Raw genomic sequence first — 18,678 nt, 5'->3', positions numbered from 1 at the left:
ATTAGTGCTGCAGAAATCAAATTTTTGTTTGAAAAAGCTAGCCTTAGCTTTCCTAACTGACTGAGTATATTGGTTCCTGACTTCCCTGAAAAGTTGCATATCACAGGGGCTATTCGATGCTAATGCAGAATGCCACAGGATGTTTTTGTGCTGGTCAAGTGCAGTCAAGTCTGGGGTGAACCAAGGGCTATATCTGTTCTTAGTTCTACATTTTTTTGAATGGGGCATGCTTATTTAAGATGGAGAGGAAAGCACTTTTAAAGAGCAACCAGGCATCCTCTACTGACGGGATGAGGTCAATATCCTTCCAGTATACACGGGCCAGGTCGATTAGAAAGGATTGCTCGCTGAAGTGTTTTAGGGAGCGTTTGACAGTGAGGAGGGGTGGTCGTTTGACCGCGGACCCATTACGCATGCAGGCAATGACGCAGTGATCGCTGAGATCCTGGTTGAAGACAGCATAGGTGTATTTAAAGGGCAAGTTGGTCAGGATGATATCTAAGAGGGTGCCCATGGTTACGGATTTAGGGTTGTAGCTGGTAGGTTCCTTGATAATTTGTGTGAGATTGAGGGCATCTAGATTAGATTGTAGGACGGCTGGGGTGTTAAGCATGTCCCAGTTTAGGTCACCTAACAGTACGAAATCTGAAGATAGATGGGAGGCGATCAATTCACATATGGTTTCCAGGGCACAGCTGGGGGCTGAAGGGGGTCTATAACAAGTGGCAACGGTGAGAGACTTGTTTCTGGAAAGGTGGATTTTTAAAGAAGAAGCTCGAATTGTTTGGGCACAGACCTGGATAGCATGACAGAACTCTGCAGGCTATCTCTGCAGTAGATTGCAACTCCGCCCCCTTTGGCAGTTCTATCTTGTCAGAAATGTTATAGTTAGGGATGGAAATTTCAGGATTTGACAAATTACAAAAGCCCCCTTCAACATAAAATTACCATGACAGGCATGAGCATCCGATAATGCTATGCTAATTGCTCATGTGTTTTGCAGTGGACTAGGAGAGCTGTGTAGCAGAGACAGTTGCGGCCTCAGATGGCAGGCTTTTTCCATTGGCCTGCACTGGAAGTCCACTAAACTCTCTGGCACAGACTGAACAAACAGCGCACATACAGGGCAGGACTGCAGAGGGAGAGAGGGGTAATGGTGCTCCTGCTGAAACTCCTGCTGAAATCTGACTTTACACACAGAGGTTTGATTTAGGTTGGATTTCGCTCTGCAGAGAAACCTGTTTGTCACAATGTCATGTATTATAATATCATGATAGTTAGAATCACACTTTGAACAAACAACTACTTTATGAGCACAACACAGATATTTCACAAATCATCAAATCTCCCTATGTAAGGTGTGTTGCCTAATGTAACATAACTCAATATATACATTCCTCCCAAAATATGTTCTTTATAACACATGCTAATTAATTTGCAATTGTTGATAATAATAATACATTTTATTTAGCAGATGCCTTTCAGGGAACTCAAGGACATCTTACAATAAAAGTATGCCTGCATAAAATCTAGTGACAATACATCAAATCATAAATCAAGTGCATCAATCAATAGTGCAATTAAAATCAAAGACCAGACAAAACAGGACAGGCCACGAAGGGATACTGGGAAGGCACACAAGGAACTCCCAAACTGAAGAACAACAGTGCCTTCAGAAAGTATTCATACCCCTTGATTTACTCCACATTTTTTGTGTTACAGCCTGAATTCAATATTTTTTTTCTCACCCATCTACACACAATACCCCAAAATGACAAATTGAAAACATGATTCTTAAAATGTTTGTAAATGTATTGAAAATTAAATACAGAAAGATCTTATTAGAGCTTTCCACAGCTGAATTGTGCAACATTTTCCCAATATTCTTAAAATAATTATTCGAGCTCTGTCAAATTGGTTGTTGTTAATTCTAGACAACCAGTTTCAGTTCTTGCCAAAACTTTAACTCGAAAACTTTAAAACTTTAACAGGAACATTCACTGTCTTCTTGGTAAGCAACTCCAGTGTAGATTTGGCCTTGTGTTTAAGGTTATTGGCCTGATGAAAGTGAATGCATCTCCGAGTGTCTGGTGGAAAGCATACTGAACCAGGTTTTCCTCTAGGATTTTGCCTATTTTGCCTCCATTCCATTTATTTTTATCCTGAAAACTCCAGTCTTTGAATGATTACAAGAATACCCATAACATGATGCAGCCACCACTATGCTTGAAAAAATGGGGAGTGGTACTCAGTAATGTGTTGTATTGGATTTGCCCCAAACATAACACTTTTTATTCAGGAAAAAACATTTATTGCTCTGCCACATTTTTTTGCAGTAGTACTTAAGTACCTTGTTGCAAACAGTATGCATGTTCTGGAATATTTGTATTCTGTACAGGCTTCCTTCTTTTCATTCTGTCAATTAGGTTAGTAGTGTGGCGTATCTACAATGTTGTTGATCCATCTTCAGTTTTCTCCTATCACAGCCATTAAACTGGGGCGGCAGGTAGCCTAGTGGTTAGAGCGTTGGACTAGTAACCGAAAGGTTGCAAGATTGAATTCCCGAGCTGACAAGGTAAAAAACTGTCGTTCTGCCCCTGAACAAGGCAGTTAACCCACTGTTCCTAGGCCCTCATTGAAAATAAGAATTTGTTCTTAACTGACTTGCCTAGTTAAATAAAGGAAAAATAAATAAAAATAAACTCTGTAACTGTTTTAAGGTCACCATTGGCCTCATGGTGAAATCCATGAGCGGTTTCCTTCTTCTCTGGCAACTGATTTAGGAAGGACTCCTGTATCTTTGTAGTGACTGGGTGTATTGATACACCATCCAAAGTGTAATTAATAACTTTAACATGCTCGAAGGAATATTCAATGTCTGTTTTACTCCTGAACTTATTTAAGCTTGCCATAACAAAGGGGTTGAATACTTTTTGACTCAAGACATTTCAGCTTTTCATTTTTTATTAATTTGTAATCATTTAAAAAAACACAATTCCACTTTGACATTATGGGGCATTGTGTGTAGGCCAGTGATAAAAAACTCAATTGAATACATTTTGAATTCAGGCTGTAACACAATAAAATGTGTAAAAAACATTATTTTCTGTGTTATAGCCTAACTAGACGATAGGCTATAAAGGCCTGGGGAAAGTTGTGTAATTTAAATAAAACCAGAGAGGAAGAGGCAGACTTTTGGCTACTTTGGTGAATTAGCGATGCATGCAAAACAGATTACCAAGACATACACTACCGTTCAAAAGTTTGGGGTAACTTAGAAATGTCCTTGTTTTTGAAAGAAGAGCACATTTTTTGTCCATTAAAATAACATCAAATCGATCAGAAATACAGTGTAGACATTGTTAATGTTATAAATTACTATTGATGCTGGAAATCGCAGATTTGTTGTGGAATATCTACATAGGCGTACAGAGGCCCATTATCAGCAACCATCACTCCTGTGTTCCAATGGCATGTTGTGTTAGCTAATCCAAGTTTATCATTTTAAAAGGGTAATTGATCATTAGAAAACCCTTTTGCAATTATGTTTGCACAACTGAAAACTGTTGTTATGATTAAAGTAGCAATAAAATGGACTACTTGAGTATCTGCAGCATCAGCATTTGTGGGTTCGATAATAGGCTCAAAATGGCTAGACACAAATAACTTTATTTTGAAACTCGTCAGCCTGTTCTTGTACTGAGAAATGAAGGCTATTCCATGCGAGAAATTGCCAAGAAACTGAAGATCTCGTGCAACGCTGTGTACTACTCCCTTCACAGAACCGCGCAAACGGTCTCTAACCAGAATAGAAAGAGGAGTGGGAGGCCTCGGTGCACAACTGAGCAAGAGGACAAGTACATTAGAGTGTCTAGTTTGAGAAACAGACGCCTCACAAGTCCTCAACTGACAGCTTCATTAAATAGTACCCGCAAAACACCAGTCTCAACGTCAACAGTGAAAAGGCGACACCGGGATGCTGGCCTTCTAGGCAGAGTTGCAAAGAAAAAGCCATATCTCAGACTGGCCAATAAAAAGAAAAGATTAAGATGGGCAAAAGAACACAGACACTGGACAGAGGAACTCTGCCTAGAAGGCCAGCATCCCGGAGTCACCTCAACTCTTCACAGTTGAGGTGTCTGTTTCTCAACCATGGTTGGTTTAGCCATTGAAAAAGTCAGTAACCTTTCCGCTAGCCATAGTTGGCTGAGATAATGGATGGGCTGGACATGCCGGGAGATTTGGATTGGTCTGCCGTGTAGCAGATTGGTCTGCCATGTAGGATGCTTCTGTCTATAACATGAGCTGCTCAGTATGTGTTAATAGTCCTTTCTACCACGCCATTTTTGAAAGATATAACTTAAGCCATTGAGAACAACAAACTTTTTGCTACTTTTCTCAACAACATTGAGGCTCTGAATTTAGCAGGCGCTATCAACATAGTTGGAAAAAGTGATGGGCTACTTTCTGCAAACGCCACGGTCAGCGTGAACCGGAGTGACTTGACACAATGCTCGCCTAACAAGATGTAGCTGACAACACACAAACCGTGTTAAATGGTCCTAGTCTGCCGTGAAGCGTTCATCCATATATACGGGTAAGTGTAGCTGCATTTTCAGATATTTTAAGTTTCAAATTTTGTCAGAAAGTCATTTTCATTGCAAGTTAAAACGTATTGTTTGCTAGCTAGCGAATGTTAGCTTCCTGGCTGGCTAGCTAATGTTACGGGTATGATCTGTGTGGTAATATTATTCTATTCAGAAATCCATTTGCATTGCTAGTTGACTTCTCTAGGATATGTGGTACCTTGGCCAAAAGCCAGTAAAAATGCAGAGCGCCAAATTCAAATATATTACTATAAAAATCCAACTTTCATGAAATCACACATGAAAGACACCAAATTAAAGCTACACTTGTTGTGAATCCAGCCAACATGTCTGATTTCAAAAAGGATTTACGGCGAAAGCACACCAAACGATTATGTTAGGTCAGTACATAGCCACGGTAAAACACAGCCATTTTTCCAGCCAAAGAGAGGAGTAACAAAAAGCAGAAATAGAGATAAAATGAATCACTAATCTTTGATGATCTTCATCAGATGACACTCATAGGACTTCATGTTACATAATACATGTATGTTTTGTTCGGTAAAGTTCATATTTATATCCAAAAATCTGAGTTTAGGCGGGACGGTACTGTCTCACTTGGCAAAAAGCCCGAGTAAATGCAGAGCGCCAAATTCAAATTAATTACTATAAAAATTACTATAAAAATCTAACTTTCATTAAGTCACACATGAAAGATACCAAATTAAAGCTACACTGGTTGTGAATCCAGCCAACATGTCAGAATTCAAATAGGCTTTTCGGTGAAAGCAAACGATGCTATTATCTGAGTTAGCACCATTGTAAACAAAGAGAGATAAGCATATTTCAACCCTGCAGGCGCGACACAAAACGCAGAAATAAAAATATAATTCATGCCTTACCTTTGACGAGCTTCTGTTGTTGGCACTCCAATATGTCCCATAAACATCACAAATGGTCCTTTTGTTCAATTAATTCCGTCGATATATATCCAAAATGTCAATTTATTTGGCGCGCTTGATCCAGAAAAACACAGCTTCCAACTTGCTCAAACGTGACTACAAAATATCTCAAAGGTTACCTGTAAACTTTGCCAAAAAATGTCAAACTACTTTTGTAATACAACTTTAGGTATTTTTTAACGTTAATAATCGATAAAATTGAAGACGGGATGATCTGTGTTCAATACAGGATTAAAACAATCTGTAGCATGCTTTCTGGTCATGCGTCTCTATCTAACAGGACACTTCAAGTGACTTTGATTCAAAATGGCCGTACTTCTTCATTACACAAAGGAAAAACCCTCAACTAATTTCTGAAGACTGTTGACATCCAGTGGAAGCGGTAGGAACTGCAAGAAGGTCAATTAGAAATCTGTATTCCCAATGAAACTCCATTGAAAAGAGAATGACCTCAAAAAAAAGAAAATCTGAATGGTTTGTCCTCGGGGTTTCGCCTGCTAAATAAGTTCTGTTATACTCACAGACATGATTCAAACAGTTTTAGAAACTTCAGAGTGTTTTCTATCCAAATCTACTAACAATATGCATATCTTATCTTCTGGGGATGAGTAGCTGGCAGTTGAATTTGGGTATGCTTTTCATCCAAACGTGAAAATGCTACCCCCTATCCTAGAGAAGTTCATGCCTAATGTTAGCTAGCTAACATTGAACATAGTTGGTTAGCTCTTTAGCTACCTGCAGATTTATACTACAGCTAAGACAATGTTTGTATTGGTAGTAGTATGAGTTGGGATTATGCCGGTTCATTGTTTAGCTAGCTAGCTACATGTCTAAACAAAAGACTCCACTTCGCCAAATGATTACATGACCCATCATGTTAGCCAGGTGTGTCTGGGGGTGAGTAAGGCCATCTATTGCATTTCATGAACAAGAGTACATGTCTAGACAATAGCGACCCATCCACTTAGCTAGATGTGTTTTGGGGTGGTTATAGCATTTCCTTCACATGACCCATCAATTTAGACAAGTGTGTCGGGTAAGCGTCATCTAATAATTATAAAATATTTCTAAAATATTTTTATCTGGACACTTTCTATTTTTGATATTGCTACTATGCAAGTAACCATTTCACTGTACCGTTTACACCTTCTGTTTCCTGTGCATGTGACAAATAAACATGACAACAGCATGACCTGCACCAAAGTCAGATTAGGATATAGGCCAAGCACTAGATAAAGTGTAATTCTACCTGGAGTTTTTCCTTATTGTAGGTTACTACTTTTAATCTTTAAATCTTAGGTTGTTTACTAAACTACTCACTCTGTTTAGTACATGGCCTCACATGTGAATCCTTAAAGAGATGGGTGGGACTAAGGCTTAAGAGGGTGTGAACAATGCTGAATGTGCGTAGACAAAGAAGCGCTCTCCGGTAGGTGTACCATAACATCCAAGGGCCATTTTCCCAAAAGTGGGGTTACAAGTTTATCAACTTTCAAAGCAGAATTACTTTCCCATTGTTCCTCGACTGCAGTGTATGATATACCATTTTCTAGCTCTGAAAATCATTACATTGGATAAAAGCTCTACTTTTTCATATGTAAAAAACACAATTTCAAATTTTGCTACATAAGATGACATGACTAAAAGCATTCGGAGACCTACTTGTCGAACATCTCATTGCAAAGTCATGGGCATTAATATGGAGTTGGTCCCCCTTTTGCTGCTATAACAGCCTCCACTCTTCTGGGAAGGCTTTTCACCAGATCTTGGAAAATGGCTGCAGGGACTTGCTTTCATTCAGCCACAAGTGCATTATTGAGGTCGGGCACTGATGTTTGGTTCGATTACGCCTGGCGGGCAGCCGGGGTTCCAATTCACCCCAAAGGTGTGTGCAAAGCTTTTATTCTACAATGTAGAAAATAGTAAAAAATTAAGAAAACCCCTTGAATGTGTAGGTGTGTCCAAACTTTTGACTGGTATAATATATATATACACACACACAGTACCAGTCAAAAGTTTGGACACACCTACACATTCAAGGGGTTTTCTTAATTTTTTACTATTTTCTACATTGTAGAATAATAGTGAAGACATCAACACTATTAAATAACATATGGACTCATGTAGTAACCAAAAAAGTGTTCGACAAATCAAAATATATTTTATATTTGAGATTCTTCAAAGTAGCCACCCTTTGCCTTGATGACAGCTTTGCACACACTTTGCACACAGCTTTGCACACACTGTATATATTTTTGGGGGGACGGTATTGAAAATGATACCGTCTGTATTTCAAAATTCCCCAGTATATGGTACAGTTGAAGTCGGAAGTTTACATACACCTTAGCCAAATACATTTAAACTCAGTTTTTCACAATTTCTGACATTTAATCCTTGTAAAAAGTCCCTGTCTTAGGTCAGTTAGGATCACCACTTTATTTTAAGAATGTGAAGTGTCAGAATAATAGTAGAGAGAACGATTTATTTCAGCTTTTATTTCTTTCATCTCATTCCCAGTGGGTCAGAAGTTTACATACACTCAATTAGTATTTGGTAGCATTGCCTTTAAATTGTTTAACTTGGGTCAAACGTTTTGGGTAGCCTTCCACAAGCTTCCACAATAAGTTGGGTGAATTTTAGCCCATTCCTCCTGACAGAGCTGGTGTAACTGAGTCAGGTTTGTAGGCCTCCTTGCTCGCACACACTTTCAGTTCTGCCCGCAAATGTTCTATGGGATTGAGGTCAGGGCTTTGTGATGGCCATTCCAATACCTTGACTTTGTTGTCCTTAAGCCATTTTGCCACAACATTGGAAGTATGCTTGGAGTCATTGTCCATTTGGAAGACCCATTTGCGTCCAAGCTTTAACCTCTCCTGGGTATGTGGGACGTTAGCGTCCCACCTCTTCAACAGCCAGTGAAACTGCTGGGCGCCAAATTCAAATACAGAAATACTCATTATAAAAATTCAAAAAACAAAACATATTTTACATAGGTTTAAAGATGAACGTCTTGTGAATCCAACGACGGTGTCAGATTTAAAAAATGCTTTACGGCGAAAGCATACCTTACAATTATTTGAGAACATAGCCCACTAGACAATTCATTACAAACAGTAACCAGCCAAGTAGAACAGTCAGAGTCAGAAATAGAGATAAAATGAATCCCTTACCTTTGATGATCTTCATATGGTTGCACTCAGCAGACATTCATTTACTCAATACATTTTTCTTTTGTTCGATAAAGTCTCTTTATATACAAAAACCTCAGTTTTGTTCACGCGTTTTCTTCAGTAATCCACAGGCTCAAAAGCAGTCAAAACAGGAAGACAAGAAAATCTAAATTGTATCCGTAAAGTTCATAGAAACATGTCAAACGATGTTTATATTCAATCCTCAGGTTGTTTTTAGCCTAAATAATCAATAATATTTCAACTGGACAATAACGTCGTCAATTTAAAAGGTAAACGATACAATTTAGCGCATGAAAAAGCTCTGCGACACTTTAGCGTCCAGTCATTCCGAATGCTCTTATTCCCTCGTTTTTCAGAATACAAGCCTGAAACTATTTCTAAAGACTGTTGACATCTAGTGGAAGGCATAGAAACTGTTTGAGTCCTAAGTCAATGGATACTGTAATGGCATTGAATAGAAAACTACAAAACCAAAAGCTTCCTGAATGGATTTTTCTCAGGTTTTCACCTGCCAAATCAGTTCTGTTATACTCACAGACACTACTATAACAGTTTTGGAAACTTTAGAGTGTTTACTTTCCAAATCTACCAGTTATATGCATATCATATCTTCTGGGCCCGAGAAGCAGGCAGTTTAAATTGGGCATGCATTTCATCCAAAATTCCGAAGCTGCCCCCTACCCTAGTGAAGTTAACTTCCTGACTGATGTCTTGAGATGTTGCTTCAATATATCCACATCATTTTCCTTTCTCATGATGCCATCTTTTTTGTGAAGTGCACCAGTCCCTCCTGCAGCAAAGCACCCCCACAACATGATGCTGCCAATCCCGTGCTTTACGGTTGAGATGGTGTTCTTCGGCTTGCAAGCCTCCCCCTTTTTCCTCCAAACATAACGATGGTCATTATGGCCAAACAGTCTATTTTTGTTTCATCAGACCAGAGGACATTTCTCCAAAAAGTACGATCTTTGTCCCCTTGTGTAGTTGCAAACCGTAGTCTGTCTTTTTAATGCCGGTTTTGGAGCAGTGGCTTCTTCCTTGCTAAGCGGCCTTTCAGGTTATGTCGATATAGAACTCGTTTTACTGTGGATATAGATACTTTTGTAACTGTTTCCTCCAACATCTTCACAAGGTCCTTTGCTGTTGTTCTGGGATTGATTTGCACTTTTCCCACCAAAGTACGTTCATCTCTAGGAGACAGAACGCGTCTCCTTCCTGAGCAGTATGACGGCTGCGGGGTCCCATGGTGTTTATACTTGCGTACTATTGTTTGTACAGATGAACCTGGTACCTTCAGGCATTTGGAAATTGCTCCCAAGGATGAACCCGACTTGTGGAGGTCTACAATTCTTTTTCTGAGGTCTTGGCTGATTTCTTTTGATTTTCCCATGATGTCAAGCAGAGGCACTGAGTTTGAAGGTAGGCCTTGAAATACATCCACAGGCACACCTCCAATTGACTCAAATGATGTCAATTACACTATCAGAAGCTTCTAAAACCTGTTTAAAGCCACAGTCAACTTTGTGTATGTAAACCTCTGACCCACTGGAATTGTGATACAGTGAATTATAAGTGAAATAATCTGTCTGTAAACAATTGTTGGAAAAATTACTGTGTCATGCACAAAGTAGATGTCCTAACCGACTTGCCAAAACTAGTTTGTTTACAATAAATTTGTGGAGTGGTTGAAAAACGAGTTTTAATGACTCCAACCTAAGCGTATGTAATCTTCTGACTTCAACTGTATATATGATATTCAGCCCAAGCCTATTCCAGAGCCTGGGTGTCGAGCAGCTGAAGGCCCGGCACCCATGGTGGAGAAGCGTAATGGAGGGGTGACAAGTAGAGAGCAAAGAGAGCGGGAGGGGCCATAGAGTGGGAGTTCAGAGAGGTCGGTAGGTGCCAGGTAGGTGCCAGGTTGTTGGAGGGATATGTAGGTGAGGAGTGTCTTAAAGTTAATACAGAATTGGACAGGGATCCAATGTAGTTTGATGAGGATTTGTGTGATGTGTTCAATTGATCTGGTGCAGGTGAGGATTCGTGCAGCAGTGTTCTGGACCAGTTGAAGTTTGGTGGTGAGTTTGGTGGGAATACCAGTGAGGAGTGTTGCAGTAGTCCAGTCAGGAGGGGACAAAAGCATGGATGAGGGTTTCAGTGATAGAGTGTGACAGTGAGGGGCGGAGCCTGGAGATATTGCGGATGTGGAAGAATCCTGTCCAGGTGATGGTTTTTATGTGGGGTTCAAATGACAGGTTACAGTCATGGGTGACATTGAGGCGTTTGACTTTGTTGACAAAGGGACCTGGAAACCGTCAATGGTGATGCTCAGTTTGTGCCATTTGAAGACAGTGGACTTGTTGCTGTTGAGTTTGACGAGGTTCATGCTCATCCAGCTCCCGATGTCTTGGTGGCAGCTGAAGAGGGAGGGGAGTGTTAGGTTTGGTGCTGAGGTGGAGCTGGGTACCATCAGCATAGCAGTGGAAGTGTACTCTGTGATGGCGATATAGATTACACATAACATTAGTTTCCCTATAAACAGTTTTAATTTGCATATGCAACCGCCATACTTGGTGGATACCTCGTGTTCTGGCCTGGAGCAGGGCAGGTGTAACCGTCATGTGAGGCCTAATGTGTTTATGCTAAACTAAGCCAATAACACATGCCCTCAGTAAACTGACAAGGTAAAATAAAGATGTTATGTATACTATATAAAGCATTTATAAGTTGTAGTTTGTTTAAAGTGAAACCAGAGTAAGATACTGCGCAGAAGTTACACAGAACTCGAGCCACACTACTTTGTTATATATTTCACTGTCAAGTTGAGTGTGCCTGTGTGTGCATGCACCTATGTGTGGTGTGTATATATACAGATGTAGGATCTTAATTGCATCAGGTAATACAAAGTTGAAGTGTATTGGAGGTTTAAACAAGTTTGTAATTTCTTTGCCCTAAAGACAAATGTATCAACACCTACAAAAAATGTCCATTAATTATAGTCCACATAATAATTCACATGTCCTGTTGCTGCAAGATTATTTTCCTGCTGTAGCCAACTGGCTCAAATTAAGATCCTACATCTGTAAGTATTCCAAATTGTCAAGTCACTTAAAAGCCTTGGGGACTGAGGGAATAACATGTACTGTAGGTAATTGAGATATATTAGCCTATAATTGAGCTAAAGACGTAATCAGATAAAGCCTGTAATCAGAGAAAGCCGGACCCTCAAAAAGATAAGGGAAATGAAAATGCTGTTTTGAGCCCACACACTCTCAAGACCCATTTAGTGTTCACTGGAGAGATAACTCCAATGGTATTGTTTTCCCCTTAGCAAATTAACTTACATTTTACCTCAAGGTCCATGGACGGATACACATTAGTAATACCACTGACCGAGAGCTTCTGTATAGCATAATCTTATAGATACTGTAGGGAACACTTCCTTTTGAAGGTCTGCTATACTTCTTATACACATTACTATATTTTTTCAAAAATCTATGTAAATTCATATACTATATGTACTACAAGTCCTCATAATAAATGATTAACATTTAGTGTTTTGTATGTATTCACAAATGCTAATGATACATTAACAAATTATTTAATGATTTACACAACATCTATTAATGGTCTACAGACTATTTACTGATGGTTTTTAGTGATTTTAAGTGATTGACTTCTTTTCGGCCAAACCAAGACAAATCTACTCTTGAATTTTTATATACAGTGGGAACAGGGGAAACTGCATGAGTAAGGCTATCAAAATGTCATTAGAATTCCATAATCATTCCACCCCTTAGTACTTCTCTTAATTTGCTGCAATGGCTATGTGCTCTCATTCATAGGGAAACACTTAGAACAGTAAAATGCACACAAAATCTCTCTCGCACTCTCTCTCTCCCCTCCTCTCAAACACGGACACACACACACAAAACTGCCGTGACATCCATGCCATGTGATCTTGCCAGGCGTTATGCCAAAGGCCAACCATGTCACTTACCAGAAATCTCATACAGAGAGAAAGAGAGAGTGCACAAGAGCGAGAGAGAGAGAGTGAGAGAGAAAGGAAGGGAGGGAAGCAAGGAAGGGGAGAGTAAAGGGCCTTTAGTTATGCAAGAGCTCTTTGTCAATCCTCTCCACAACGTACACTGAAAAAGCATATGAAGCATTATGACTTTTCTCTGTTTCTCCAATGTTCTTGAGGCAGTAGGCCCTAAGTAACAAGGAGCACATGAGCTCTTATATTAAATTGTTCTGGAGAGCATGTTTACTGTCCATTGTCTCAGTTCTTGGAAGACTTCCTGAAAATCACAGAATGAGCCAAAGCACCCAAATCAGTTACATTGCATGAATCTCTGAATCTGAATCTGAATCTGAATCTCTCTCTCTCTCTCTCTCTCTCTCTCTCTCTCTCTCTCTCTCTCTCTCTCTCTCTCTCTCTCTCTCTCTCTCTCTCTCTCTCTCTCTCTCTCTCTCTCTCTCTCTCTCTCTCTCTCTCTCTCTCTCTCTCTCTCTCTCTCTCTCTCTCTCTCTCTCTCTCTCTCTCTCTCTCTCTCTCTCTCTCTCTCTCTCTCTCTCTCTCTCTCTCTCTCTCTCTCTCTCTCTCTCTCTCTCTCTCTCTCTCTCTCTCTCTCTCTCTCTCTGAATGTGTATGTTTGTATTGGTGTGTGTGTGTCTTCATTTAGAATGTACAGTGGGTTGACAGTTAAGAAAACACACTTTTCTCTCCTCTGCTTTTCTTTTAAACCCCTCTGGTAGAAGGATTTACACAGCTAGGGTGTTTTGAGAACAACGCCAAAGAGGAAAATAATATTTGATAAACAATCCACTGTTGACCAACCAAGAACCAACGCCATGCTACACTACCTACAGTTTGATTTAATCTGCCACCCAAAATGTCAACAGTAGTTCAAATAAAGTCAACATACGTCGACATCACTAGTTAGGCTCCATAGGTAGGCCTGTTTATTGTTTATTGATTGCATATGCTTAGAATGCTTGAAAGATAGAAACAAATGTATATACAGATCTGTCTCGCCATACAGATACAAATCCATCAAACTATTTTCAGTCCATTTCACACAAGAATCTTTAAACACTATATTATATGGAAAAAATAAGGAAAAACTAAGAGAAAAAGGTTTGAAACCATACCCATAACTAAACACACACACACGTCAAAAAGAATAAGGCAAAGCAATACTGTATGACCGAACCCACTCCACATCTAAATGACAGGAACTGTGTAGTGCACTCAGTTGACCTTGTGATGGGATCTGCGACAACACCACTGGCCCAGCGCAACTGTACATACTGTACATAAAGATGACGTATGAGAAAATAATGTATGCCTGCTCTGTATCACGTACCATGCACATTGTCATCCCATTGTTCCATCATCATCTCTAGAGGGCCTCACAGACAGAGGCCAGATGAATGCCGTTTAGGGCTTTTTTACACAGAGCCTTTGTAGTATGGTTACTCCCTCCCTCTCACCAAGTGCACTAGCTAAACCAAGGAGCCAAAGAGACAGAAATCAACACTAGGCATTTTTCAGTGAGCACTGTAAACAAAGAATGAGAAAATCTCATCTCAAATATTGGTTGTCAAATAAATAACATTTACTCCCACATACTGGAAGTTAAATAAAACAAATTCTCTAGACATTACCATAAGGTTGAATATTCATATTACAAAAACCAGACTCAAGTTATGGTAGTACAAAAATATGAGAAAATAGTTCTACTGGTCGAGCAACATAGTGGGTGGGTTCTACAAGGCTGGAGAATAAACATTAAGGAAGGTAACAATAAACCTAAACATTTCCTTTACTGTCGATTGCCCCTTATGATAATGAGTCCATACTGTTCAGTCAAGCATCTGATGATGCAGTTGAGTGAACCCTACAACCTCTCTCTCTTCCCATGTAGGTGTCTATCAAAATGTGTGTGTGTGTCTCTCTTCTCACTTCCCCCCTTGGCCCCCCTGTGGAATGTTTTGTAGTGCGGGGCCTATGGAGGAAGGGCATCTGAGGACACGGCACACACAAATACAGCTGTTGAGCGCCATCACAGCGCTTGGCAGCCGTCCAACTCAAAGACGTGTGGCGGTGAAGGCCTTGGTTGAGAAAAAAAAGTTAACAAAGAGCACACTCCTTCCATGTACTGTATGTTGTGTTAAACATTGAAGATAAGAACTTGGCAGTACACCTCGATGCCCTCACTGACTTCCCAGCAATAAAGCAACCACTAAGAAAAAAAGGTGTCATTGTGTGAAGCACACTATATATACAAAAGTATGTGGACACCCCTTTAAATTAGGAGATTCAGATATTTCAGCTACACCCATTGCTGACAGGTGTATAAAATCGAGCACAGAGCCATGCAATCTCCATATACAAACATTGGCAGTAAAATGGCCTGACTGAAGAGCTTAGTGACTTTCAACGTGGCACCGTCATAGGATACCACCTTTCCAACAAGTCAGTTCGTCAAATGTATGCCCTGCTAGAGCTGCCCCGGTCAACTATAAGTGCTGTTATTGTGAAGTGGAAAAGTCTAGGAGCAACAACGGCTCAGCCGCAAAGTGGTAGGCCACACAAGCTCACAGAATGGGACCGCCGAGTGCTGAAGCACATAGCGTGTTAAAATCGTCTGTCTTTGGTTGCAACACTCACTACCAAGTTCCAAACTGCCTCTGGAATCAATGTCAGCAAAAGCACTGTTCGTCTGGAGCTTCATGAAATGGGTTTCCATGGCCGAGCAGCCGCACACAAGCCTAAGATCACAATGTGCAATGCCAAGCGTCGGTTGGAGTGGTGTAAAGCGTGCGGCCATTGGACTCTGGAGCAATGGAAACGCTTTCTCTGGAGTGATGAATCACGCGTTACCATCTGGCAGTCTGACCAGATGAATCTGGGTTTGGCGGATGCCAGGAGAACGCTAACCAGCCCCAATGCCAACTGTAAAGTTTGATGGAGGAGGAATAATGGTCTGGCGCCGTTTTCATGGTTCGGGCTAGGACCCTTAGTTCCAGTGAAAGGAAATATTTATGCTACAGCATAAAATGACATTCTAGACGATTCTGTACTTCCAACTTTGTGGCAACAGTTTGGGGAAGTCCCTTTCCTATTTCAGCATGACAACGCCCCCATGCACCATCCATACAAAAATGGTTTGTCGAGGTCGGTGTGGAAGAACTTGACTGGCCTGCACAGAGCCCTAACCTCAACCCCTTCGAACACCTTTGGGATGAATTGGAACGCAGACTGCGAGCCAGGCCTAATCGCCCAACATCAGTGCCCGACCTTACTAATGCTTGTGGCTGAATGTAAGCAAGTCTCCACAGCAATGTTCCAACATCTAGTGGAAAGCCTTCCCAGAAGATTGGAGGCTGTTATAGCAGCAAAGGGGGGGCCAACTCCATATTAACGCCCATGATTTTGGAATGAGACGTTCGACGAGCAAGAGTCCACATACTCTTGGTCATGTAGTGTATATAGGAAGGCAGGCAGCCAAGTACACGCCTACACACACAATGTGCCTATAGATTTCGTTTGAATCAATAAGCAGAGAGATGGGAGTCACTCTGTCTGTATATCTTTCTCTTGTTTGGTATGACAGCTCAGATGGATTTCACAGTGTTGAGAGCTGTGTGTGAAAGGCAAACCTGTAGACTTGGAGTGTTGGATGCCAGCCATGTTAGTTAAAGCTACACACACGCGCACACAAGCGCGCGCACACACACACACACACACACACACACACACACACACACACACACACACACACACACACACACACACACACACACACGAGGCAAATGAGGCCAACCTCCAACCCGACACCATTCCACCTCATATAGATGAAAATAGAGGGAACATCTTGCAATGTACTGGTCTAACAGCTGTAAATCATCTCTAAACAATAACTAAACAACATAAAGTGTGTGTGTGGGAGAGAGAGAGAGAGAGTTAGAGAGAGAAAGTGTGTGTGTGTGTGAGAGAGAGAGAGAGAGAGAGAGAGAGAGAGAGAGAGAGAGAGAGAGAGAGAGAGAGAGAGAGAGAGAGAGAGAGAGAGAGAGAGAGAGAGAGAGAGAGAGAGAGAGAGAGAGAGAGAGAGAGAGAGCGAGCAGGAAGTGAATACATTTCCACAAGTCACATGCAAGGCGCAAACAGTACAGTAGGCATTGGTCACATGTCAGGGGCTTCAAGGGAAGCAGAAAGTGAGTGACATGCCAGTCAGACCCCAGGTCATGGAGAAGCACTGGTCTAGTGTGTCACTGTCAGAGTGAATGGTTTTAAACCTGGGATTCTGCAAGAAGATACTGACTTTGACGATTTTGATAATTCTGTCATTTCTTGCCACAAACAGCAAGGATGTAGCCTATTGAGAGTCCATTGAATCAATAATGGCCTATTACCTATTCACAAACAAAATAATGTATACTCCATAGGCTAAGGCACGTAGGGTACATTTAAACAACTACAGACCCATTTAAATATTGGACAGAATTACAAGAGGACATCATAGTTCAATTATACCAAGTTTATAAGCTATTCTCCATGCTGCATAGCCTACTTTATAGTCTACTCCTGAGGCTTCAGACTTAGATTGATTTTCTGTACACCCTGATTCACAAATTATGGTAGCACCGAGGACATAAAAATACTATGATATATAAGGTTGAAGCCTATATTATGCCACAAAATATTCTGGTCTGATGGTGGTGAGTCGAGTTGACCTAAGTTCACAGTATAACCGCTCTCATTTGGATCCCATAACTGTAAGATCAACAGCTATGAATAGGCTACATTGTATATAACATACTGTATGTCTGGGGGTGTGGTTAGGTCGGCTACATGTTTGTTATAATGCCTATAGCCTACAAAGAAGTGGGGGGCGTTTTTGTTTTGGACTTGACAGCGACGCAATGACCGATATATCCTCCACATATCCCGTTAGAAACACTGTATTTCGTTGACTGATAAAAAGTGGTCACAAAATGTTAGGCCTACATTTCATAAAGTTCATTGTTAAAGTAGCATTTCTAAACATCTGCGCAAATTCCTTTAGTCTAAAATACTGGCGGGTTATATTTTTCAGGAATCCAGTTGCAATGTCATGGTTCTAACAAAATCACAAAATCGACGAAATTATTAGGCTATTCTACAATACTATAAAAAGTTAAATCGTTGTTTTAGTTTATGTCAATATCGCTATGTCATTCGTGAATTACTATATCAAGCGATGGATATGAAAGATGGGCAGATTAAATCTAGCCTACATACGAGGAAATAAAACATGGCAAAACCATATGCGTTATACAAACAAACACTATAGCCTACATATCAAGCCACGATTAAGACACATGTTTACCCGATATGTCGCTCCTCCATAAAAGGGTGCTGTCAGTAGCCGGCACAGCTTTATTTCTTGCGATGTAAAGTTTCCAGGTTCCGTCTGTAGCATAGGCAGGCCCCGAGTTCACCTCGTTTGCTTGCTCGCTCTCCTATATTGCCTGCTCGCCCCCAGCGCTCTCTCTCTCGCTGCTCTCTCTCTCTCTCCCCAATGTATCCCTGTGCAGGAAGTGAATGACGCTCACATGGACGCTATATGAACTGTGCGCATAGCCGCAGACTGACATCATTCTACAGTCGATACACTTTCATTAAAGACACAGACTCGGCGTTTAGAGATGCAACTGTACAGTCTTTCAGATGTTATGTACTTTACTGTAAATAGAAAAAACATTGAGCGCTCTACGTTATGCACCTCTAAATTATGACACCTTTACATGCACTCGATTCTAATGACAGAAGTCACGACAAAGTTAATTGTTTAACTGTACCGAAATCTAGCTAAAACTCAAGCACGCAACATATGGAGCGTGCGCTCTGGAGTGCACTTACATGCATGGTTACCTCACGTGGCCTATTAGTTG

General features: G+C 40.7%; 1 protein-coding gene across 1 annotated transcript in view; it reads right to left on the bottom strand.

The window, feature by feature from the left end:
* LOC120021257 (nucleus accumbens-associated protein 2-like) overlaps positions 1 to 18,306 on the bottom strand; it is a 60,199-nt gene extending 41,893 nt beyond the window's left edge. The window contains exon 1 of the mRNA XM_038964928.1: positions 18,114 to 18,306. The gene's annotated coding sequence lies outside the window, so the exon portion shown is untranslated. The remainder of the gene's footprint in view (positions 1 to 18,113) is intronic.
* Positions 18,307 to 18,678: the final 372 nt, after the last annotated feature.

Source organism: Salvelinus namaycush, chromosome 26 (assembly GCF_016432855.1).
Source record: "Salvelinus namaycush isolate Seneca chromosome 26, SaNama_1.0, whole genome shotgun sequence".
In the NCBI taxonomy this organism is placed as follows: Eukaryota; Metazoa; Chordata; class Actinopteri; order Salmoniformes; family Salmonidae; genus Salvelinus; species Salvelinus namaycush.
The sequence above is the reverse complement of the archived record's forward strand: the minus strand, read 5'-3'. Positions and strand labels throughout refer to the sequence as shown.